The sequence below is a fragment of the Gorilla gorilla genome, chromosome 3 (assembly GCF_029281585.2).
Source record: "Gorilla gorilla gorilla isolate KB3781 chromosome 3, NHGRI_mGorGor1-v2.1_pri, whole genome shotgun sequence".
Classification (NCBI taxonomy): Eukaryota; Metazoa; Chordata; class Mammalia; order Primates; family Hominidae; genus Gorilla; species Gorilla gorilla.
In genome coordinates, this window is record NC_073227.2 from 33,739,938 (window position 1) to 33,764,750 (window position 24,813).

A 24,813-nucleotide genomic window follows, 5' to 3' on the forward strand; every position below is an offset into this window, starting at 1 on the left:
GCTGAGGTGGGAGAATCACTAGAACCTGGGAGGCAGAAGTTGTAGTGAGCCGAGATTATGCCATTGCACTCCAGCCTGGGTGACACAGCGAAACTCCATCTCAAAAAGGAAAAATAAATGGATATAAGGCAGCAATAAAGTCATACAGTGAGAAAAACCACTGCAAGGATGTCTAGACAGAGTGAAGACTGGTTGAAGGATTCTTTCTCCCCAACTTTAAAAGAAAAATGGCATAAGCCTTTGGTCCCAGCTACTCAGGAGGCTGAGGCAGGAGGATGGCTTGAGCCCAGGAGTTTGAGGCTGCAGTGAGTTATGATAGTGCCGCTGCACTTCAGCCATAGACGACAGAGAGAGATCCTGTCTCAAAAAATTTAAATGAGAAGTTTACATCTTCAAATAAATTGCAAGAATAGGACAATGAATGCCTCTATATACTCTTCTCCTAAATTTACCAACTGTTAACATTTTTGCCACATTTCTTCTCTCTCTCTCTGTATATGTATACACTCTTGTTTATTTATGTTTGTTTGGTTTTGCTGAACCTTTTGAGAGTTACTTGCAGAAATCATAAGACTATCTCCCTAAACACTTCAGCACGCATCTCCTAACAACAGAGGCATTCTCCCTCAGAAACATAATAAAATTGTTACTCAGTAAATTTAGTAATCATTAGATGCTATTATTTAACATATAGTGGCACTTTGGGAAGCCAAGGTGGGCGGATCCCTTGAGGCCAGGAGTTCAAGTCAGCCTGGCCAACATGGCGAAATGTCTCTACTAAAAAAATAAAATTTAGCCGGGCATGGTGGCGAGCTCCTGTAATTCCAACTACTTGGGAGGCTGGGACTTGAGATGGCTTAAACCTGAGAGGTGGTGACTGCAGTGAGCTGAGATCATGCCTCTGCACTCCAGCCTGGAGACAGAGCGCAGAGCGAGACTCTGTCTCAATAAATAAATAAATAAATAAAAATAACATATAATCCATAATCACTTTTCTTTTCTTTCTTTCTTTTTTTTTTTTTTTGAGACGGAGTCTCACTCTGTCACCCAGGCTGGAGTGCAGTGGCGCGATCTCGGCTCACTGCAAGCTCCGCCTCCCGGGTTCATGCCATTCTCCTGCCTCAGCCTCCCGAGTAACTGGGACTACAGGCGCTCGCCACCATGCCCGGCTAATTTTTTGTATTTTTAGTAGAGACAAGGTTTCACCGTGTTAGCCAGGATGGTCTCGATCTCCTGACCTCGTGATCCACCCGCCTCGGCCTCCCAAAGTGCTGGGATTACAGGCGTGAGCCACTGTGCCCGGCCCCATAATCACTTTTCTCCAGTTGTCCCAATGATGTCTTTTATAGTTGTTTAGGTTTTTCAAGAAAAACATTAATTCAGCATATCCAATGAAGGATCAGGCCTTGTATTTTGTTGTTATGTCATTTTAGCTTCCTTTATTCTTGAACAGCTCTCCCAGCCTATCTATCTATCTATCTATCTATCTATCTGTCTATCTACATCTTTTATGACATTAACATTTTTGAAGAGTTCAGGCCAATTGTTTTTCACAGTGTTCCTCAGTTTGGATTTGCCTGACTGTATGCCCACGGTTTAGACTCAGCCAGGGGAACCACGGGTGAGAGGTTGTGTCCTTTTCAGTGTTTGGCAGAGGGAGGCAGCTGCAAGACACTTCTGAAAAGTTCCTTTTGCAAAAGAAAAGCAAGCCCCAAGTTCTTCCTGCAAGAAGAGCATTTAGCTTTGAATGCCTCCTCAGCTGCTACTGTGTGCAAATCTCTTTAGCAAGGCATTTCCAGGAGGGACTGATTAAGAATGGTGGTTTAGATTTTAGTTAAATGCTGTCACTTAGCTTTAAAACATATGTTCCCATATTCCCTGCATCAATGATGATTTCTATTTTATTACTCTTTGAATCATTTCTCCCTCTTTGGGAATATATATCTTCAGTTATTATGTAACATGGTGGAAAAGTAGGATCAGACTTACAAAACGTGAGTCACATGCCCATTTTTTGTAAGCCTACTTGAGTTCTTTTGCCTGGTGTGCACACGCTAACTCCCTTACAGTCTCCAGATCTAAATATTCCCTCTCCAAGTGGCCAATCCCAACTTCCCTCCTGAAAACATCAGCTACCACTCCCTACCTGTATCCTCAATTCCTTTCATCCCCCATATTCTAAAAAATAGAGACAGGTGACCGGGCGTGGTGGCTCACGCCTATAATCCTAGCACTTTGGGAGGCCGAGGTGGGTGGATCACCTGAGGTTAGGAGTTCAAGACCAGCCTGGCCAACATGCTGAAACCCCATCTCTACTAAAAATACAAAAATTAGCTGGGCGCGGTGGTGCACACCTGTAATCCCAGCTACTCAGGAGGCTGAGGCAGGAGAATCACTTGAACCCAGGAGGCGGAGGTTGCAGTGAGCCAAGATCACACCACTTTACAACAGCCTGGGCTATAGAGCAAGACTCTTCTTCCAAAAAAAAAAAAAAAATAGAGATGGGATCTTGCTACTTGCCCAGGCTTGTCTTGAACTCCTGGCCTCCAGCAATTCTCCCACCTCAGCCTTTCTAGTAGTAGCTGGGATGCTGCCATGCCTGGCTTCACTCCACCTATTTTCTCTCTCTCTTCTTTTCAATTCTTATCTCTTATTATCTCCAGTATCCAATATAACTTACTTATTTGTGTATTTATTATTGTTGGTCTAGTCCTGACAGCACATGGTCCCTATGGGGCAGGGATTTCTGTCTGTGGTGTCCACTGCTATAGTTCACACACTGAGAACTGTGCCTGGCACATCATACGATCTTATGCATATTTACTGAGTGAATGAAGGAACAGATGAATGGCTCTTTGTCCAGTAAGCAAATTGTTTCATGTTTAGAATGAGAGGATTGCGAAAGTTATTGATCTCGTAGTAGTTAAGAGTATACAAGAGCTCGGGTTGGGTTCAAATTGTTGTTTGAACGTGGCTCATCTTTTGCAGGAGACTATTCCAGAATTTCAAGATTAAGTGGCAGTGAAGTGTGGTGCTAAGAGGCCCAAGAACCCGGACCTGGTGTCCTGACTCCATGTGTCATACTGGTAGAGCCTTGACACTCCAGGCTCTGTCAAACCGGGGTTCTCTCCCCTTGGGGCCACACCCTTCTTTAATTCCTTTCATTTCAAGGAGATGGCCCCAAAGGATAGAGAAAGGGATTCCCGCCGGGCGTGGTGGCTCACCCCTGTAATCCCAACACTTTGGGAGGCTGAGGCGGGCGGAGGTCAGGAGTTCAACACCAGCCTGGCCAACATGGTGAAACGTTGTCTCTACTAAAAATACAAAAATTAGCCAGAAGTGGTGGCTGCGCCTGTAATCCAAGCTACTCCAGAGGTGCAGCCAGGAGAATCACTTGAACCCAGGAGGTGGAGGCTGCAGTAAGCCAAGATCACGCCACTGCACTCCAGCCTAGGCGGCAGAGCAAGGTGCTGTCTCAAAAAACAAAAAAAAGGGGTTTCCCTTGTTTTTTATTCATTCTCGTACCCAAATAGCAGTTCTGCTGCTTTCATCCTTCCTATTGAGGCACCTTCCACCTCCATTACTCTCAATGTCTGGGATGAGGACACAGTGGGGCCCGGCCCTCCTGCCAAGACCCAATGGGTTACTGCTCTGACAGGGCAGAGGTCCCAACTCCTTTTATTATGATCATGGGGCAGAAATTGTGATGCCGTGGGGCCATGCAGTCACAACTCTTATGCCATTCAGACATCAAGGACAACGGTTTTCCAGTTCTTTAATAGAAACAAACTAATCAAAGCAGAGTGATTTCTAAACAGAGAAAGAACCCTGATACGGAGTGCAAATCAAGGAGAGTGATTTCTAAACAAAGAGAGAGTCTTAATGCAGCGAGTGTGCGGGCAAGAAAAGACCATGGAAGTCACGGGTTGTTACATATGCTCACTGGAGAAGGCAAAGTCACGGTGGGTGTGGTCATGGGAACCTAGGACCATTGAAAGATTTTCCTGAGAGCTGTCCCTTCCCCTTGGGCAAGTTCCTCAACCTTTCCAGCTGAGGGATTTTTTTCCATCTGTATTTGAGGATAATAATATTCACCTTCTATGGTTCTTGGTAATGAATAGAGGTAATACATGCAAAATGTTGGACAGAGAGTAGGTATTTAATATTAATAATAGTGATAATAATGTAGTAGCTACCATTTATTGAGCAGCTATTCTGTGCATGCTCAAGCAACCTTATAACCTCATTCCATAGGCACTTTTTTTTTTTTTTAAGACAGAGTCTGGCTCTGTCACCCAGGCTAGAGTACAGTGGCATGATTTCAGCTCACTGCAGCCTCCACCTCCCATATTCAAGTGATTCTTCTGCCTCAGCCTCCTGAGTAGCTGGGATTACAGATGCCTGCCACCACACCCGGCTAATTTTTGTATTTTTAGTAGAGACAGGGTTTTGCCATGTTGGCCAGGCTGGTCTCGAGCTGTTGACCTCAAGTGATCCTCCCGCCTCGGCCTCCCAAAGTGCTAGGATTACAGGCATAAGCCACTGCACCCGACCAGCACTCTTGTTAGTTCTATTTTACAAACTCAAAAATGGAGTGTTAAAGAAATATGTTTCTGCAAAGAATAGGTGGCAGGTAAAAAAAAAAAGATAAAATAAAAATAAAGGAATATGTTTCTACCCAAGCCACACAGAGAGAGAGTAGAAAGGATTCAGGCCAAAAGTTGGATGCCTGACTCAAGAACCCAGTTGTTAAATTCTTTTATTTTTTAATTTTATTTTTAAATTTATTTTATTTTTAAATTTTATTTATTTATTTATTTATTTATTTATTTATTTATTTATTTATTTACTGAGACGGAGTCTCGCTCTGTCACCCAGGCTGGAGTGCAGTGGCGCGATCTCAGCTCACTGCAAGCTCCACCTCCTGGGTTCACTCACTCCATTCTCCTCCCTCAGCCTCCCGAGTAGCCAGGACTACAGGCACCCGCCACCATGCCCAGCTAGATTTTTTTTGTATTTTTAGTAGAGACGGGGTTTCACAGCGTTAGCCAGGATGGTCTTGATCGCCTGACCTCGTGATCCACCCGCCTTGGCCTCCCAAAGTGCTGGGATTACAGGTGTGAGCCACTGCGCCCAGCCTAAATTCTTTTCTTTTTTTAATGTGTTTTTTGAGACTGAGTCTCGCTCTGTCACCCAGGCTGGAGTGCAGTGGCATGATCGTGGCTTACTGCAACCTCCACCTTCTGGGTTCAAGCAATTCTCCTGCCTCAGCCTCCCAAGTAGCTGAGACTACATGTGTGCACCACCATGCCAGGCTAATTTTTGTATTTTTAGTAGTAACAGGATTTCACTATGTTGGCTAGGCTGGTCTTGAATTTCTGACCTCAGGTGATCCACCTGCCTCGGCCTCCCAAGTGCTGGGATTACAGGCATGAGCCACCACACTTGGCCTTAAGTTCTTAATTGCTTCATTTGATGTCTTTTCAAGTAAGTGAAATAGACACATATTTTTCAAATAAAAGTATATATAAAATATATATGTTTTAAGTTATGTGAAAAAATATATATATTACAATTTTCCAAGCAAGTGAAATATATACAGTCATGTGCTACATAACAACATCTTGGTCAACAATGGATTGCATATATGATTGTGGTGCCATAAGATTATAATACTGTATTTTCATGGTACCTTTTCTATGTTTAGATACACAAATACTTCCCATTGTGTTACAATTGCCTATGTTTAGATTCATAAATACTTCTTATTGTGTTACAGTTGCCTACAGTATTCAGTACAGTCACATGCTGTACAGGTTTGTAGCTGTACCATTTATCCTAGGTGTGTAGCAGGCTACGCCATCTATGTTTGTGAAAGTACACTCTAGGATGATCACACAATGACGAAATTGCCTAATGACGTGTTTCTCTCTCTTTTTTGTTTTTTTTTTTTTGAGATGGAGTCTCACTCTGTCACCTGGGCTGGAGTGCAGTGGTGCAGTGGCGCGATCTCGGCTCACTGCATCCTCCACCTCCTGGGTTCAAGTGATTCTCCTGCCTCAGTCTCCTGAATAGCTGGGATTACAGGCATGCGCCATCACACCCAGCTAATTTTTGTATTTTTAGTAGAGACGGGGTTTCACCATGTTGGCCAGGCTGGTCTCAAACTTCTGATCTCGTGATTTGCCTGCCTTGGCCTCCGAAAGTGCTGGGATTACAAGCGTGAGCCACTGTTCCTGGCCTCAAGCGATTGTCTTGCCTCAGCCTCTTTAGTAGCTGGAACAACAGGCACGTGCCAGCATGATTTCGCCATGTTGCCCAGGCTGGTCTCGTGACCTCAAGTGATCTCTCTGCCTTGACCTCCCAAAGTACTAGGATTACAGGCATGAGCCACAGCACCTGGCCTGAGTACTCTATTTAAAATGCACTCCTCTCCTGTTACTCTCGCTATGGTTTTGTTTACCTTCATAGCAATTAGCCTCACCCGAAGTATCATATTCTACTCATGACTCCTCTGATGTAAGCTCCATGAGGCAGGGGCTGTATTTGGGCCTTTGCTTGTTCCCAGTGCCTGGCATGGAGTTATCTCTCAGTAAATATTTGTTGAATGTCTGGACGTGGTGGTGCATGCCTGTAATTCCAGCACTTTGGGAGGCTGAGGTGGGAGGATCACTTGAGCCCAGTAGGTTGAGGCTGCGGTGAGCTGTGACGACGCCACTAAACTCCAGCCTGAACAACAGAGCAAGACCTCATCTCAAAAAAATTTTTTTATTGTTGTTGAATGAATGCTTGGAGAGCCAAAGGAGCTGATTTAACCCTTCAAAAGCATTAGATCAAACAGGCAGGGCCAGTTTTGCAGATCTGAAAGGGTGCCCAGGAGCTCTTCCCTCTTTCCAGCCCCTCAGTTCAGTTTTCTGGAACAAGAAGGCAACACTACATTTGGATAATCACAGCTTTTTCTCAAAGGGTTTTGACCCTGCAGTTGGTTTTTTGTTTGTTTGTTTGTTCTGAAACGGCGTTTGGCTCTTATCACCAGGCTGGAGTACAAGGGCATGATGTCGGCTCACTGCAACCTTGGCCTCCCAGGTTCAAGCAATTCTCTTACCTCAGCCTCCCCAGTAGCTGGGATTACAGGTGTGTGCCACCACGCCCGGTTAATTTTTATATTTTTAGTAGGACAGGGTTTCACTATGTTGGCCAGGCTGGTCTTGAACTCCTGACCTCAGGTGATCTGCCTGCCTCAGCCTCCCAGAGTGCTGGGATTACAGGTGTGAGCTACCATGCCCGGCCAAACATCTTTGATCTCTGACAATCCACCAGACCATTCTGACTACCTGCCCACCTAGTAATTTGTTATTTCCTCCCTTCCTTGATTGTCTCCCCCCCGTTACCAATTAATACCATATTTATTAATTTCCTGCTATGAATATGACACTATCTGCGGATGCTTTGTTAAAATGTAAAATGACTCTTCCTCCTCAAGTAGGGTAGAGGCAGTATAGTTTAGTGGTTAAGGCGGATAAGGATACTGACTGACAGAAAGTCTGGGTTCAAACCCTCTTTTTGTTTTGTTTTGTTTGAGACAGGCTCTTGTCCTGTCACCCAGCCTGGAGTGCAGTGGCACTAACACAGCCTGGGTTCAAGCAGTCTCCCGCCTTGGCCTCCCAAAGTGTTGGGATTACAGGTGTGAGCCATTGCACCTGGCTCAAACCCTCTTTTTACTACTTACTAGCCATGTGACTTGTACAAGTCACCTAAACTCCCTAAGCCTCAGGTTTTTTTGTTGTTGTTGTTTTTGTTTTTTTAGATGGAATCTCGCTCTGTCACCCAGGCTGGAGTGCAGTGGCAAGATCTTGGCTCACAGCAACCTCCGCCTCCCAGGTTCAAGCAATTCTCCTGTCTCAGCCTCCCAAGCAGCTGGGATTACAGGCACATGCTGGCACGCCTGGCAAATTTTTCGTATTTTAGTAGAGATGGGGTTTCACTGTGTTGCCCAGGCTGTGTTGCCCAAACCCCTGAGCTCAGTCAATCCACCTGCCTTGGCCTCCCAAAGTGCTAGGATTACAGGCGTGAGCCACCGCGCCTGGCCCAGCCTCAGTTTTTAATCTCAGAAATGGAGATGACAACAGTACCTACTGCTAGGGAACCACGAGTTTGTTACAGTAAGCTCCCAGGGCCGTGCTCGGGACAATGCTACCACTAGATGACCTTTCATGGCTAACATAGAATCGTATCGTGTGCCCAACTCAGTGGCTCATGCCTGTAATCCCACCACTTTGGGAGACTGAGATGGGTGGATCACATGAGGTCAGCAGTTTCAGACCAGCCTGATCAACAAGGTGAAACCCCAGTCTCTACTAAAAATACAAAAATGAACTGGGCATGGTGGCGCATGCCTGTACCAGCTACTCGGGAGGCTGAGGCAGGAGAATCAATCGAACCTGAGAAGAGGAGGTTGCAGTGAGCTGAGATTACACCATTGCACTCCAGCCTGGGCAACAGGGGCAAAATTCTGTCTCAAAAAATAAAAAAGAAAAAAGAATCGTATTGTGAAGAGTGTCGATGCATCGATAAAAACTGAAATAACAATACGTGGATTGGGTGACTCAGTGCAGTGTTTATACACACATGTGGACACGGGACATCCTGGTATAACGGAAAGAGCATGTGTTCTGGAACCATGCTGACCTGCGCAGGAGTGCCCACTCTAGCTTTTGCTAGCTGTAAGATCTTGAGAGCTCCCTCACCCACAGTTTCCTTGTTTGCATAACATGGACCTGAATTTTTGCTTATCAGAGTATTTGTGAAGATTTAACAAGATGCTCATTTCCTTCCCTATGAATGTCTATTGCTGTTTAGAAATCCTGATGAAAAGGCAAAGACCGTTCTGATTGACTTGGGAAGTGGGTATGAAGTCAATACCTCACTTGGCTAATCAGAAAGATTCCTTTTAGTGAACGGGATTAGAGTTTTGATTGAAAAAAAAGCTACCGGGTGCAGTGGCTCATGCCTGTAATCCCAACACTCTGGGAGGCCAAGGCAGGCAGATCACCTGAGGTCAGGAGTTCGAGACCAGCCTGGCCAATTGGTGAAACCCCATCTCTACAAAATATTCAAAAATTAGCTGGGTGTGGTGGCATGTGTCTGCAGTTTAGCTACTTGGGGGGCTGAGGCATGAGAATTGCTTGAACCTGGGAGGCAGAGGTTGCAGTGAACCAAGATTGTGCCACTGCACTCCAGCCTGGACATCAGAGCAAGACCCTGTCTCAAAAAAAAAAAAAAAAGAAGGAAGGAAGGAAAGAAAGAAGCTAAAGAAAAATTGTTCTATCAAAACAGAATAAAAGAGGATAATGATTTAGTCAAGGAATCTGTTGATGTCTGTATTATATAGATTCTTATCTTGCAATCCGTGTTAAAGAATCCTAAAAACTCAACCTCTGAGGGGGACCAAGGAGCTCTGTAGCTTATTGTAGAAGCCCCTCTATAGACACCGTCTCCCAAAAAGGGGTCCTCTGACCTCTATTGGAATACTTCTAGGATGGCCAATTCACTGTTGCATGAGGCTGGCGATTTTGCTTTTGATAACTTGAGCTCTTCCTAAGGTTTGCCCCCAAATTCTTCCTGCAGCTGACTTCCGCCAGCCTCTGACAAAGCACATTTTCCCATCTCTTCTCTCTGTGACTTGGCAGGGATTGGATTTTAATGGTTATCTACTGAACAGAGTACTTTACAGTTCTTGATAATAGCCCCTTATTCGGGAAAATCAATACCAGAAATAGTTGAAGCTTTAAAAAAATTCAACAGACATCTATCTGAGGTGGTTTAATAGCATGGCATTTGTAATTCCCACCACAGTCTGCAATGCAGTGGTGAACACTGGCACTGATAACAGTGATGATATATTCCATAGCTAAAATATATTTCCTAGTATCACATCTCAAGTCCAGTTCATTTTATCAACATTACTGAGCATCTTACTAGGCTGTGGAAGGCACTAAGTCCAACATAAGCCTCAAGCTGGTTTTCTTTTTTTTTTTTTTTTTGAGACGGAGTCTCGCTGTCACCCAGGTTGAAGTGCAGTGGCACGATCTCTGCTCACTGCAGGCTCCGCCCCCTGGGGTTCACGCCATTCTCCTGCCTTAGCCTCCCGAGTAGCTGGGACTACAGGCGCCTGCCACCTTGCTCGGCTAATGTTTTGTATTTTTACTAGAGACGGGGTTTCACCATGTTAGCCAGGATGGTCTCGATCTCCAGACCTCGTGATCCGCCTGCCTCGGCCTCCCAAAGTGCTGGGATTACAGGTGTGAGCCACCGTGCCCGGCCTCAAGCTGGTTTTCTCTTTCAACTCCTATTATCATTGTTTAGAACCACATTCATGAGATGTGATGTAAAATAACATGATTGATGCTCTTAACAAAGCCATGAATGGGATGGGTTGGAGGGAGGCAGCTTAAATGTGTGCTAGAAAATGTTGATGCAAGACTGGGATGAGGATGAGGAGAGTGAGGGACCTGGGACACAAAGTCTAAGGATCCTGTCCCCCTTGTCCCTGCTCCTGTCTTCAAGGCCTCTTCTAGGTCTGGCATTTTGTGACCCAGTGCATACAAATGAGGTATGTAGTCTTCAAAGTCACCACCTGGGAAACCTTGACTTTCAAACAATGCTTCTATTATTCACACTTTAGCAACGGAGCTTGAGAATTACCTTCAGAGCCTGCATTGCATTTTTAAATTTCTGTATGTCTTTGGGGGAATGATAAATCTTCGTCCTTTGGAGGTAGATTTGATTTTTAGAAATAGACACAAACCATCTGTGGCCAAATCTGGGGATTAATATAGAGTAGACAAGCCACATAACTCTATGTGGACTCAAAAGTAGATTTTCACTTGTGTGTTGTAAATTAGCCTTGAAGGCAATCTTGATGGAGGGGGCTGCAGAATGTGTTTTGAGCTATAACAACTTTCCAGATTGGTACATATGCTCTGAAGGTATCCACTCCAAAGCCATTACTTGCTCTGTTATGACAGTTTTGAAGTGTTTATTCTTTTTTTTTTTTTTTGGAGATGGAGTCTCGCTCTGTCACCCAGGTTGGAGTGTGGCACCATCTCGGCTCACTGCAACCTCCGCCTCCTGGGTTCAAGCGATTCCCCTGCCTCAGCCTCCTGAGTAGCTGGGATTACAGGCAAGTGCCACCACACCTGGCTAATTTTTGTATTTTTAGTAGAGACTGGGTCTCACCATGTTGGCCAGGCTGGTCTCAAACTCCTGACCTCAGGTGATCTGCCTGCCTCAGCCTCCCAAAGTGCTGGGATTACAGGCGTGAGCCACCACGCCCAGCCTGGAGGGTTTATTCTAAAAGTCACTTTGATTACTTTCTAGTCAAACTCTGTATTATTGAGTTAGAGTAAATAGAAACCATTTAATTTATATTCAATCCTTCTTCTTAAAGGTTGGAAGTCTGGAGAAATTACGTAAGACTAATATATTACAAAATACCAACATATTTGCTTTATGATTAAGAGTTGACCCTTAAGAGAAATTGAATGGAACCAAGACATCTTAAGTCCTCTTTTAATCTCTCAAACATCTCAATTTCTCTTCAGGTTTGATTAAAATGTTTCATGTTGGGGAAATCCAAAGATTCCTTGGTGACTTATCTCAGTCAAAGCAGGAAAGAGGGTGCTTCCAGTATTCCTACTGCTGATCTGGAAAATCTTAGTTGGCAGAGAAATGAAGAACCAAAGGCCCTGCAATCCAACCAGTCAGCATCTTAAGACAGTTCCAAGAACTCAGACTTGTTGACTTCTACCGTGGTCATGTGTTGGGCCACAGTTTGAAAAACAGAACATCTGAGCTCCATGCCTGAAGACCACCCCAATCAATATTGTACTCACTCTTTTTTTTTTTTTTTTGAGACAGAGTATCACTCTGTCGCCCAGGCTGGAGTGCAGTGACACAATCTTGGCTCATTGCATCCCCCTCCTGGGTTCAAGCAATTCTCCTGCCTGAGCCTCTCAAAAAGCTGGGAGTATAGTCATGTGCCACCAACCACACCCAGCTAATCTTTTCATGTTTTTAGTAGAGACAGGGTTTCACCAGGTTGGCCAGGCTAGTCTTGAATTCCTGACCTCAAGTGATCTGCCTACCTTGGCCTCCCAAAGTGCTGGGATTACAGGAGTGACCCACCGCAGCCGGCTGACACTGGGCTCTTAATCTCCTCAGATATTTACTTACCCATTTGCAAGTCCCTGCTCCAGACAGCAAGCTGCCTCTCCAGCTTCCCAGACAGCTTTTATTCCTTGTGAGAAACCAGCAGTTTCAGATGTCACTCCTAAAATTCAGTCTGAGCTTTTTCAGGCCCAAGTCCTGTTGGCCACTTTCTGCTGACATGGCCTTGGGGTAGAAGTAACCTTCAGCTGGGCTTCCCAGCCACTTGAGTTTGCAGGAAACTATTCTGTATAAGCCTTCAAAAAACGGCAAGCTTCAAAACTCCTATTAGTCTGTAAGTTGGAGCCTTGAGCACATATTTACACTCCCTGGTAATTAACTGTTTGATAGCAGAGTTATTGCTAATTGTTTTATGGTTTTGCAACTCTGTGTGGTGGCTTAGAATTGGTTCTCAGCCAGGCCGGGAGCGGTGGCTCATGCCTGTAATCCCAGCACTTTGGGAAGCCGAGGTGGGTGGATCATGAGGTCAGGAGTTCAAGACCAGCCTAGCCAACATAGTGAAACCCCATCTCTACTAAAAATACAAAAATTAGCTGGGTGTGGTGGCACTCGCCTGTAATCCCAGCTACTCAGGAGGCTGAGGCAGGAGAATTGCTTGAACCCGGGAGGCAGAGGTTGCAGTGAGTCAAGATCGCACCACTAAACTCCAGCCTGGGCGACAGAGTGAGCCTCTGTCTCAAAAAAAACAAAAAAAATTGGTTCTCAGCCGAGACCAAAGAAACATATGCCTTCAGGATATATTGAAACAAGAAATTAACTTTGAATGGATGGAGTGATAGAGGGAAAGTCCAAAGGTTTATTATGCTTGAAAGCTAAAGAGGAGGGGAGCAAATACCTCCTATGAGCTGGGCACAGTCATGCTGTCAAGCAATGCTCTGCGTTATTCTATTTGATCCACTGGTCTAAGAGGATAGGGCCATCGACTTCTTTTTAGCAGTCCAGAAAGTAGAGACTCAGAGGAGTTAAGAAACTGCACCAACTCTGGCTGGGCATGGTGGCTCATGCCTATAATCCCAGCACTTTAGGAGGCCAAGGCAGGTGGATCACCTGAGGTCAAGAGTTCGAGACCATCCTGATCAACATGGTGAAACCCTGTCTCTGCTAAAAATACAAAAATTAGCTGGGCATGGTGGCGGGCACCTGTAATCCCAGCTACTCAGGAGGCTGCGGCAGGAGAATCACCTGAATCCAGGAGGCAGAGGTTGCAGTGAGCCAAGATCGTGCCATTGCACTCCAGCCTGGATGACAGAGTGAGACTCCGTCTCAAAAAAAAAAAAAAAAATTAGCCAGGCATTGTGGCACACACCTGTAATCCCATCTACATGGGAGGCTGAGTCAGGAAAATTGCTTGTACCTGGGAGGCGGAGGTTGTAGTGAGCTGAGATTGCGCCATTGCACTCTAGCCTGGGCAACAAAAGCAAAACTCCATCTCAAAAAAAAAAAAAAGGAAAAGAAACTGCACCAAGTTGCAGAACTAGTGAGTGGCAGAGCCACAACTTTAACCCAGAGTCCCAGTGAGGCTGGGAATTACGGGAGAGGTCAGAGAGGGGAAGAACTGGCTATCAGAGTGGACAAGTGAGGTAAGAAGTGTCTTGGAGGATAAAATCCTTTAAGAGAGAAGCCAAGGGAAGAAGATGGAAAGGAAGATGAGGCCCCAAATAACCCTGGTTCAGTCATTAATTCATTCAACAAACATTTGCAATTCCAGCTGCTAAGTTTTCTTCAGAGCCTCAGCTGCCTGAAGAGCAGCCATGAAGAGCTATTTAAGATGCATGTCATCCTTAAAACCCACTTACCAGGTGTGTGTATCAGATTTCCCGGCTGGACTTAAACCGATGCAGTTCTGACCTCTAACCCTTGACTTCTAGTAGCAGATTACCAGAATCCATATCTCAGCTTCTACATTTCCTAGCTGTGAGACTTTGGGCAAGTCATTTGACCTCTCTGGGCCTTTGTTTCCTCATCTGTAAAAGGGAATAATAATGATAGTAACTACCTGGCACACAGTGATCATTTATTGGACGTAAGTTGAGTTCTGTGGCCTATAGCCTAGGATGGAACCTGGTCTGTCTTCACCTCACTAACCTATGGTATGAACTTCAGACGTTTCTAATGCAGACCCAGCCTGCTTCACTCTTCTTCTTCTTTTTTTTTTTTTAAATAGAGATGGGGCCAGGCATAGTGGCTCATGCCTGTAATCCCAACACTTCGGGAGGCCAAGGCACGAGCTTAGGACTTCCAGACCAGCCTGGCCAACATAGTAAGACCGTGTCTCTCTCTCTCTATTTTTTGTATGGTTGTTTGTTTTGAAGACAGGGTCTCACTCTGTGGCTCAGGCTGGAATGCAATTTTTTTGGCTTGCTCCAAACATAATTGTAGCTCACTGTGATGGGATGAAAAAGGGGAGCACGTGCTGGCAATCCCTAAAGCCATGCAGAGCAGAAGCTGAACCCCATTGCTACATAGATCCTTTGACACATAAAGGCCAGATCTCCCCATTCTGGGCTGGCGAGATGTGTGGAATCAACCCCGGAGATACATCCAGGAAATATGGTGGAGAAAAAACTCTTAGGAAAATACACCATCACCCCTCTTCTGGGGGACCCTTGGGGTCTCCAGCCCCTGGTGTGTTTTCTCCTGTGCTGGCAGCAGGCATAGCCCCAAGTCTATGGGCCGCAGCCCCCCTTTCTCTGCTGTGGATGTGGTCAACTGGGGTCCTATGAATGAGCTGCTCTCGGTTTGCTTTGGTTTCCAGCCAAAAGATTCTCTGGGCTCAGGATGGAAATGTAGGTCTGCTCCGAGGTGGACTGACTGGATCCTAAGCTTCATTTAGAATAAAAAATGTTATGAGTAAGACAGGAACTTGGAGCATGTGCTGTCACCTCTCCCACTGGGGCATTTTGGGACCCTGGATTGTGTCTCATTTTAATCCGATTGCTCCAGGGACCTTGACCTGGCCTGGCCTTTGCTCAGTTGTGTGGCTTCCATTGCCTCCAACACCCTTCTGCCTCCTCCTTGAGTAACCCCAACTCCCTGTCAAGCCTCAGCTTAGGGGCCACTTTCTCCAGGAAGCCCCCATGACTTCCTCAAGACAAGAAGTTGCTTTGCCTGCCCTGGGGTTTCCTCTACCCACAGTTTCCTCTCTGAGGCCACAGGACATCATAATGCACTTGCTTGTTTAATCGTCTGTTTCTCTTTTTACACTGTAGCCCTGAAGGGCAGAGATTGGGTCTGACTTATTCACTCCTGTAGCCTCAGTGCCTAGGGTGTTGGGCTCATAGTAGGTGTCCAGTGAATGTTGAATAAATGAACAAATGATGAGCTAGGGCAGGGTGGGTCTCTGGGTCTATACAACAGAGATGACCTAGAATAATACAGAACTTTCGGAAGAAGAAAAACAAACCAGGAGCAAGGCATGGTGGCATGTGCCTGTGGTCCCAGTTACTTGGGACGTGTGAGGATTGCTTAAGCCCAGCAGTTTGAGGTTACAGGGAGCCATGATGGTACCACTGCACTCCAGCCTGGACAACATCTCGCTTTGCCACCCAGGCTGGAGTATAGTGGCACAATCATTGCTCACTGCAGCCTCAACCTCCGGGGCTCAAGAGATCCTCCCACCTCAGCCTCTCGAGTAACTGGGCCTGCAGGCGTGCACCGCTACATCCAGCTAATTTTATTTTTTTGTAGAGTTGGGGTCTCACTGTGTTATCCAGGCTGTTCTCAAACTCCTTTCATCAGAGGTTTTGTTTGTTTGTTTGTTTTTGGTTTTTTGAGACGGAGTTTTGCTCTTGTCGCCCAGGCTGGAGTACAATGTCGCAATCTCGGCTCACTGCAACCTCTGCCTCCCAGGTTCGAGAGATTCTCCTGCCTCAGCCTCCCGAGTAGTTGGGATTACAGGCGCCCCCCACTATGCCTGGCTAAATTTTCGTGTGTTTTTAGTAGAGACGGGTTTTTTGCCATGTTGGCCAGGCTAGTCTCGAACTCCTGACCTCAGGTGATCCGCCTGCTTCAGCCTCCCGAAGTGCTGGGATTACAGGTGTGAGCCACTACATCCGGCCCTTGTCTGTTTGTTTTTAAGATGGAATCTCGCTCTGTCACCCAGGCTGTAGTGTAGTGGTGGGATCTTGGCTTACCACAACCTCTGCCTCCCGGGTTCAAGTGATTCTCCTGCCTCAGTCTCACAAATAGCTGGGATTACAGGTGCCCACAACCACACCCAGCTAATTTATTTTTATTTTTATTTATTTTTAGTAGAAATAGGGTTTCACCACATTGGCCAAGCTGGTCTCGAGCTCCTGACCTTAACTGATCCTCCCACCTCGAACTCCCAAAGTGCTGGGATTATAGGCGTGAGCCACCCGTGCTTGGCCTGGAACTCCTGAGCTCAAGCAATCCTCCTACCTTGGCCTCCCAAAGTGTTGGGATTATAGGTGTGAGCCACAGCACCTGCCAACCCTGTCTCTTAGGAAAAAAAAGAAAGAAAAACAAACCAGAGAGGAAGGCCCCCGGGTGCCTGCTCACCAAAATACCCACCTTGCTGTGGCACTCTTTCGCCCCTTCCAACTACTGCCTGTTTTTAAGCAGACAGAACTTCAAGAGCAAGAGGCTGCTTGAATAGTTTGCTGTTTGGTGCTCCCAAGCCTTGGTAGATGTGGGTCAGCTTCATCTGAGTTGGAGCTAAGTGCTTGGTTACAAGGAATAAAGTTCTCCTGGAATTCCCTCAAAAAGAAAGAATGTTGGTCCCAGGGCTGTGTGTGTGTGATGATCATAAGGACAGAATCTCATGGAAAGCTAGGAGCAGGAAGTGCAAGAGGACGTAGACTCCCTGAAAGCATAGTTATAGGGCATCTGCATCCAAGCTAGCACCAGGGACCTCTTGCATCCAGAAATTCATGGATTTTCACCTTAGGGTTGCACCATCAATGTGATGGGGGCTCTCTGTGTGTCTGCTCCTCTCATCTCCTTGTGTCTGATGGGGGACTCTTTCCCGAGAGAGGCAGAGGATTGGCCCCAGCTCATCATGCTATGCCAGACATAGACAGGGGCTACTGGGGACGGGCCCCATTCCCAATCCTTTTGTGGTTGGCAAGGGGTGTACAGAAGAAAGCAGGGTCATAGGATGCCACATGTGGTCCCACAAGCAGGCAAGATCTGAGGTTGAGTGTGCCCAGGACACATGCCCAGGGCGGTCTGTGAGACCAGTCCTCTCCTACTCAGCTCTCCGCACCAGGGCTCTGCTCAGATGCAAAAGCCACAATTCGAAGTTCACTGGCATGGTCCTCAGTCCTGCATCATGAACAGCAGAATGTAATATTTATTGCCCCCCTACAGACTGGGTGTCAAGGTGAAAAAAAAGTAATAATTCTAAATCTCACACAAGGGCTTTGGAGATCAATGAGGTAATTTACATGAAATAGTTTGGGCTCTCTGGGAAACAAAGTATGGCTAAATTTTGGCTTTTTCAGTGGATGGATCCTCATGCCAATAACTCACCCCAGTTAATGAAAAACTTGCTTGGCTGTGTAGACAGCAGGAATGTGCAGGCTACTGTCTGAGTTCAGAATGGAATATTTTGGCCAGGCATGGACTTCCTCTAACCATGATGCAGACACTTGTCTCAAGATTTTTTCAGGCTGGGCACAGTGGTTCATGCCTATAATCCCAGCAGTTGGGGAGGCCGAAGCGGGCAGGTCACTTTGAGGTCAGGAGTTTGAGACCAGCCTGGACAACATGGTGAAACTCCATCTTTACTAAAAATACAAAAATTAGCCAGGTGTGGTGCGCACCTGTAAATCCCAGCTATTTGGGAGGCTGAGGTGGCAGGATCACTTGAACCTGGGAGGCGGAGGTTGCAGTAAGTCAAGATCGTGCCACTGTACTCCAGCCTGGGTGACAGAGTGAGACCCTGTCTCAAAAAAAAAAAAGACTTTTTATCACAGGGCAACATACAAATAAATAGGCATTGGGTGTTTGGGATCTGCAATACAGTGGCCCATCTAAATAATGCCTGGGACCACACCATCAAATCTTAACCTTATATTTATTTATTTATTTTATTTTATTTTTGAGAAGGAATCTCAAGGCTGCAGTGAGCCAAGATCATGCCACTGCACACCAGCCTAGGCGACAGAGCAAGACTCTGTCTGAAAAAAAAAAAAAAAAATTAAAAAACAAAAAGAGAAGGAATCTCACTCTGTCACCCAGGCTGGAGTGCAGTGGTACGATCTCCGCTCACTGCAACCTCCTCCTCCTGGGTTCAAAAGATTCTCCTGTCTCAGCCTCCTAAGTAGCTGAGATTACAGGCACCCGCCACCACGCCTGGCTAATTTTTGTAATTTTGGTAGAGACGGGGGGTTTCACCATGTTGGCCAGGCTGGTCTTGAAGTGCTGACCTCAAGTTATCCACCTGCCTTGGGCTCCCAAAGTGCTAGGATTACAGGCGTGAGCCACCGTGCCCAGCCTCTTAACCATATTTTAATGGCTTCTAACTTAACTCTAGATCCTAAGGGCTATTTTTTCTTGCAAATACAAATAGCACAAGTTACTTGAAACAATGGAAAAATGTTCAGTTTCCACCACTGAACAAGTCCTAAAAAACTCTTTGAAAGAGTTGTTTCTGCTCATGCCCATGCTTACAATTTAGAGCTCACTCTCATCAGGCTTTTGTTCTTACCACTCCAGGAAAAGTGCTCCTGCTGAGGCCATCTGTGATCTCTGTGTTCCCATAGTCAATGGCTGCTTCTCTTTCTTCATCTGACTCAAACTGTAAGCCACATTTGATACCACTGATCACTCCCCTTTGCAACACTTTGTCCACTTGGCTTCCAGAGCACCATGGCTACCATTCTTTCTCCTCATTGCACAGCTCATGGGCGCCATGTGGATTCAACAAGGTTTGACAAACTACAGCCTGCAGGCCAAATCCAGTAAAGCTTTACTGAAACAACTGTGTCCATTCACTTCCATATTGTCTATGGCTGCTTTTGCACTATAATGGCAGTGTTGAGAGGTGGCAACAGAGACCACATAGTCCACAAAGCCAAAAATATTTACTATGTGCCCCTTAATGGGCCAACTTGCCAAACCGTGGCACAGACTCATTGGGGACCTGGTGTTTTCTCCTACCCCACTGACCACTCCTTCTGGTCTTCTTTGCTTCTCCTCGTCTCCTTGATGTCTAAGCCCAGAGTCCTTGAACTCTTCTCTTCTCCCTCTGTACCTAGTCCCTGGGTGAGCACATCCAAACCAATAGACCAGTATATCCAATAGACTTCTCAAACTTAGCCCAAACTGAACTCTTGTTTTCTTCTCTGCCAACCTAGTCTTCCTGTGGTTTTGCTCATTTCAGTTAGTGGCAGCTCCATCCTTCTAGGTGCTCGGGCCAAATACACTGCAGTTATCAATGACCCTTTTCTCTCATACCAACAGCTAAGACTCCAACAAATCCTGCTGAACCTACCTTCAAAACGTGCCCCTCTCCCATTCACATCTCAGTCCTTCCGCCCCATTGTCACACTGAAACAGCCATTATCTCCTGCCTGGACTATTTCAGTAGCCTCTAATTGGTCTCTCTTTTCAGGCCCTTGATCCTTCCAACCTCTCTCACAGCAGACTAAGCAAACCTTTCAAATAGAAGCCAACTATAGCCTTCCGTGGCTTTCCAGCTCACTCCGGGTGAAAACCAGATATTTCCTGCATCCTCCTATTTGAACACCTCTTCACCCCTGCTTGCTACACTGGTCTCCTCGTGACGTGAAATCCACAAAAAGTCCCTGCCTCAGGGGCTCTGCTTTTGCTGTTCCTTCTGTCAGGAATCCTTTTCCCCTAGATATTTGCATGACTGCCTCATGTCTTTTTTATTTTTTAGTACAGACAGAGTTTTACCATGCTGGCCAGGCTGGGCTCGAACTCCTGACCTCAGGTGATCTGCCTGCCTTGGCCTCCCAAAGTGCTGGGATTACAGGCATGAGCCACTACACCTGGCGTGTTTTTTTTTTTTGTTTTTTTTTTTTTGAGACAGAGTCTTGATCTGTTGCCCAGGCTGGAGTGCAGCGGTACGATCTTGGCTCACTGCAACCTCCACCTCCTGGGTTCAAGCGATTCTCCTGCCTCAGCCTCCTGAGTAGCTGGGACTACAGGCCTGTGCCAGCACGCCCAGCTAATTTTTGTATTTTAGTAGAGACGGGGTTTCACCATGTTGGCCAGGATGGTTTCGATTTCTTGACCTTGTGATCCGCCTGCCTTGGCCTCCCGAAGTGCTGGGATTACAGGCGTGAACCACTGCGCCCAGCCCTGCCTCACGTCTTCTTAACATGAGCCTCCCCGGACCGCCCTAAATAAAACAGCAGCCTCCCCGACTCTCCCCACTCCCTTCTCACCACCATCTGATACACTCTGCTTTGACTTCTGTGTGTGTTTAGTGTTCATCTTGCCCTCTCAGTTACAAACTCCATGAAGGCAGACTTTTGTTTTGTTTACTGTATGTCCCCATTGCTTAAAACAGGGCTTGGTGCTCAGGAAATACTTTGTTTTTTAGAGACAGGGTCTCACTATGTTGCCTGCCCAAGCTGGCCTCGAACACCTGGGTTCAAGTGATCCTCCCGCTTCAAATCCTAAGTAGTTGAGACTACAGGTGTGCACCATTGTGCTCTCAGTAAATATTTAAATATCTTTTCCCCCTTACAATTCTGTGAACCCTGCTTAAGTTAAGGACGTGAATCTGTGGCTGGGTGCAGTGGTTCATGCCTGTAATTCCAACACTGTAGGAGGCTGAGGTGGGTGGATCACATGAGGCCAGGAGTTCGAGACCAGCCTGGGAAACATGGTGAAACCCTATCTCTACAAAAAGTACAAAAATTAGCCAGGGTGGTGGTGCACACCTGTAGTCTCAGCTACTTGGGAGGTTGAGGCAGGAGAACTGCTTGGATCCAGGAGGCAGAGGTTACAGTGAGCTGAGATGGTGCCACTGCACTTAGCCTAGGTGACGGAGCGAGGAGAATCTGTCTCAAAAAAACAAAAACAAACAAACAAACAAACAAAAAAACACCAACTTAGGTTAGGGCACTTGCAGGAGGTCAAATTAGGGTGGGAGTGAGTCTGACGTGGAATTTGGAGTTTATACCTGAGGGCTGTCTGACTCCAAATTCAGTGCTCATTCTGCAATTATGTGTTGCTCTCAGCCTCTGTCAGTGGCTCTGAGGGTTGTTTTGCAGAAAGGCAGTTGTTCCCAAGGGGGAAAGGATTTTTAGGATGCATAGACAACTCATCGTGGATCTCTGTTTTTCTGTCACCTTTATATTCTTGCTCCATCCACCCTGGGGGTTTGGGATATGCGTGTGTGTGTGTGTGTGTGTGTGTGTATGTGTGTGTGTGAGTTCTCCAAGTTCGTCTTCCAGTATATTAAGTAGAACTCTCTTTGATTTTTCCTGAAACAAAATTTCCATGGTTTACATAATCATGAGCTGTTTCCCCTCCCCAGTGACCTACACTATTGTTATGCTGGTCTGGGAATTCAGCAGTCTTTTGTGGATGACCAAATGCCTTGAATTTTAAGTTTCTGTGCCCATTTGCACTGCTGCAGTGTAGCTAAGGATCTCCAAACAAATGCTTAAATGGAGCAGAATTGGTTCCAGGACCCCCTGAAGATACCAAAATCCTGCTCGGTTCTCTGGTATAAAATGGCATAGTATTTGCATATAACCCATGCACTTTCTCCTGTATACTTTCTTTCTTTTAGAGATAGGGTCTGTTCTGTCGCCCAGGCTGAATGAGTGCAGTGGCACGATTACAGCTCACCACAGCTTTGAACTCCTAGGTGCAAGCCATCCTCCTGCTTCCTGAGATGCTGAGATTATAGGCATGAGCTACCATGCCCAGCTACTCTGATATACTTTAAATCATCACTAGATTACCTATAATACCTAATACAATGTAAATAGTTTTTTTTTGTTTTTTGTTTTTTGTTTTGAGACCAAGTATTGTTCTATCATCCAGGCTGGAGTGCAATAGCACTGCAACCTCCACCCCTCAGGGTTCAAGCAATTCTCATGCCTCAGCCCTCAGCCTCCTGAGTAGCTGGACTATAGGCACGCACCACCACGCCTGGCTAATTTTTTGTAATTTTAGTAGAGACGGGGTTTCTTCCTGTTACCCAGGCTGATCTCCAACTCCGGACCTCAAGCGATCCACCCGCCTCGGCCTCCCAAAGTGCTGGGATTTTAGGTGTGAGCCACCGCACCCAGCCTAATGTAAATAGTTGTTATACTGCATATTTAATTTGTATTTTTTTAATTGTTATATATTTTTTTCTCCCAAATATTTTCCAGACGTTGTTGGTTGAATCTGAGGATGAACCTACAGATATGGAGGGCCATTGCAGTTTCCAGTTTAAAAAAACTGTGTTAAATTCGAACTTTTTTTTTTTTTTTTGAGGCAGAGTCTTGCACTGTGGCCTGGGAGTGCAGCGGCGCGATCCCAGTTCACTGCAACCTCTGCCTCCCAGGTTCAAGCGATTCTCCTGCCTCAGCCTCCTAAGTAACTGGGATTACAGGTGCCTGCCACCATGCCCAGTTAATGTTTTGTATTTTTAGTAGAGACGGGGTTTCACCATATTGGCCAGGCTGGTCTCTAACTCCTGACCTCGTGATTCGCCCACCTTGGCCTCCCGAAGTGCTGGGATTATAGGAGTGAGCCACCATGCCCGGCCTGAACCATTTCTTTGTAGAAAACAATTGTTAATTGATTTTCTCTCTAAATTTAAGGCCTTCCTCCTTTCTTCTTTCTTTTCTTTCTTCCTTCCTACTCTGGCTTCCAGAACTGCAGGAGATCTTGTCTTGCAGCATTTTTTTCCTCCCAGTTTCTACATGATAGTAGAAAAAGCCTCTTTAAAGGCCAGGCGCGGTGGCTCACAGCTGTAATCTCAGCACTTTGGGAGCCAAGATGGGCGGATCATGAGGTCAAGAGATCGAGACCATCCTGGCCAACATGGTGAAACCCCGTCTCTACTAAAAATACAAAAAAAAAAAAAAGAAAGAAAAGAAAAAAAAAAGGCTGGGCATGGTGGCGCACGTCTGTAGTCCCAGCTACTCGGGAGGCTGAGGCAGGAGAATTGCTTGAACCCGGGAGGCGGGAGGCGGAGGTTGCAGTGAGCCGAGATGGCGCCGTTGTACTCTAGCCTGGCAACAGAGCGAGACTCTATCTCAAAGAAAAAAAAAGAAAAAGCCTCTTTATTTTATTTTTGAAACAGGATCTTGCTGTGTTGCCCAGACTAGAGTGTAGTGGCATAAACATGGCTCATTGCAGCCTCAACCTCCTGGGCTCAAGTAAGCCTCCCACCTCAGCCTTGCACCACCACGCCCAGCTAACATTTTATTTTATTTTTTTCATAGAGATGAGGTCTCACTATATTGCCCAGGCTGGTCTCAAACTCCCGGGCTAAGAGATCCTCCCACCTAGGCCACCCAAAGTATTGGGATTATAGGGCATGGGCCATGACACCCTGCAGATAAATCCTATTTAGTGTGGCCTGAGAGGAAGAGGCATCATTATGATACCTGAGAGGTGAGAGGGACTGCCTGTGTAGGCACCAAGCGGCTGGGCTACAGCCATCAGGAGAGGCTCTGTCCTGGCCTCCCAACTCCACTGCTGATCCCTGCAGTGAGTCCCTCTGCAGAAAGCTCAGTCGGGCTTCTTTCATCCCTGCACCTTCATCCCAAGAAACTCCTTCCCCTTCCTTCCAGACAACTTGAGTCTTCTGCTCACTGCAGGGTCAATGCTGTCGCCCCTGGTGGTCAGGTTTGATGTCAGCCTGTCTGTCCCTCACGTCTTCCCACTCTGGGGGCCTGTGGCAGCGGGTCTAACACCTGAGGATGCTGTCTGCGAAGGCGCGTTGCCCTTTTAGCCCTTGCGCCGCCGCCAGGCGGGCACCCACCAGCCACCCTGCACAAACAGGCTGTCACGGTCAAACTTTGCTCTGGGCGTTTGGGTTTAATCCTCTGACCTTGCCAGCTCCACCTTCTCCCAGCCTGCAAGGTTTGGTTTTGCTTTTAATCCGATTGCAAAGTGTTTGGAGATCACAAGGATCACGTGAAAAAGCAGGATGTCAGTGAGAGATTAAACCACCATCCAAACCCCGATCCAAAGCTTCCTCATCCGCTTTCTGGTTGCTGGTTGTTCCTTTCTTAATTTCAGAGACAGAGTGGATGATTCGGAGGCGGATGTTTATTACGCAGTCCTTAGAGTTTTCCAGACTCTTTCTTCCTCTCCTGCTCCCCCTTTCCCTGCACGTTTGTCCTGCTGACGATTTCTCTGAAATTGGCATGTTTGCATGAGAGAGTGCTCTCCAGCCCTCCCCACCCCCATTAGGCCTGGATCCGAGTCCTGGCGGTGCCACATTGCTGCTGCGTGACTTTAGGCAAGGTGACCTCCAAGCACTGGCATCTGAAGATGGAGATTGGGAGTCACACCACCACTTCAGAAGGTCGAGAGGATTCAGTGAGACCATGGTCATCCATCACACAGCCCAGGTCCTGGCACCGTCATCATTGCTGTCTATGTGGTTGATATTATCGTTGGTAAAATTACTGA

The 24,813-nt window shown here is 46.4% G+C and overlaps 1 long non-coding RNA gene across 1 annotated transcript in view; it reads right to left on the reverse strand.

Moving 5' to 3' along the window:
- LOC115934333 (uncharacterized) overlaps nucleotides 1–12,481 on the reverse strand; it is a 38,259-nt gene extending 25,778 nt beyond the window's left edge. The window contains exon 1 of the long non-coding RNA XR_004070159.2: nucleotides 12,235–12,481. This is a non-coding gene — a long non-coding RNA (uncharacterized lncRNA). The remainder of the gene's footprint in view (nucleotides 1–12,234) is intronic.
- Nucleotides 12,482–24,813: the final 12,332 nt, after the last annotated feature.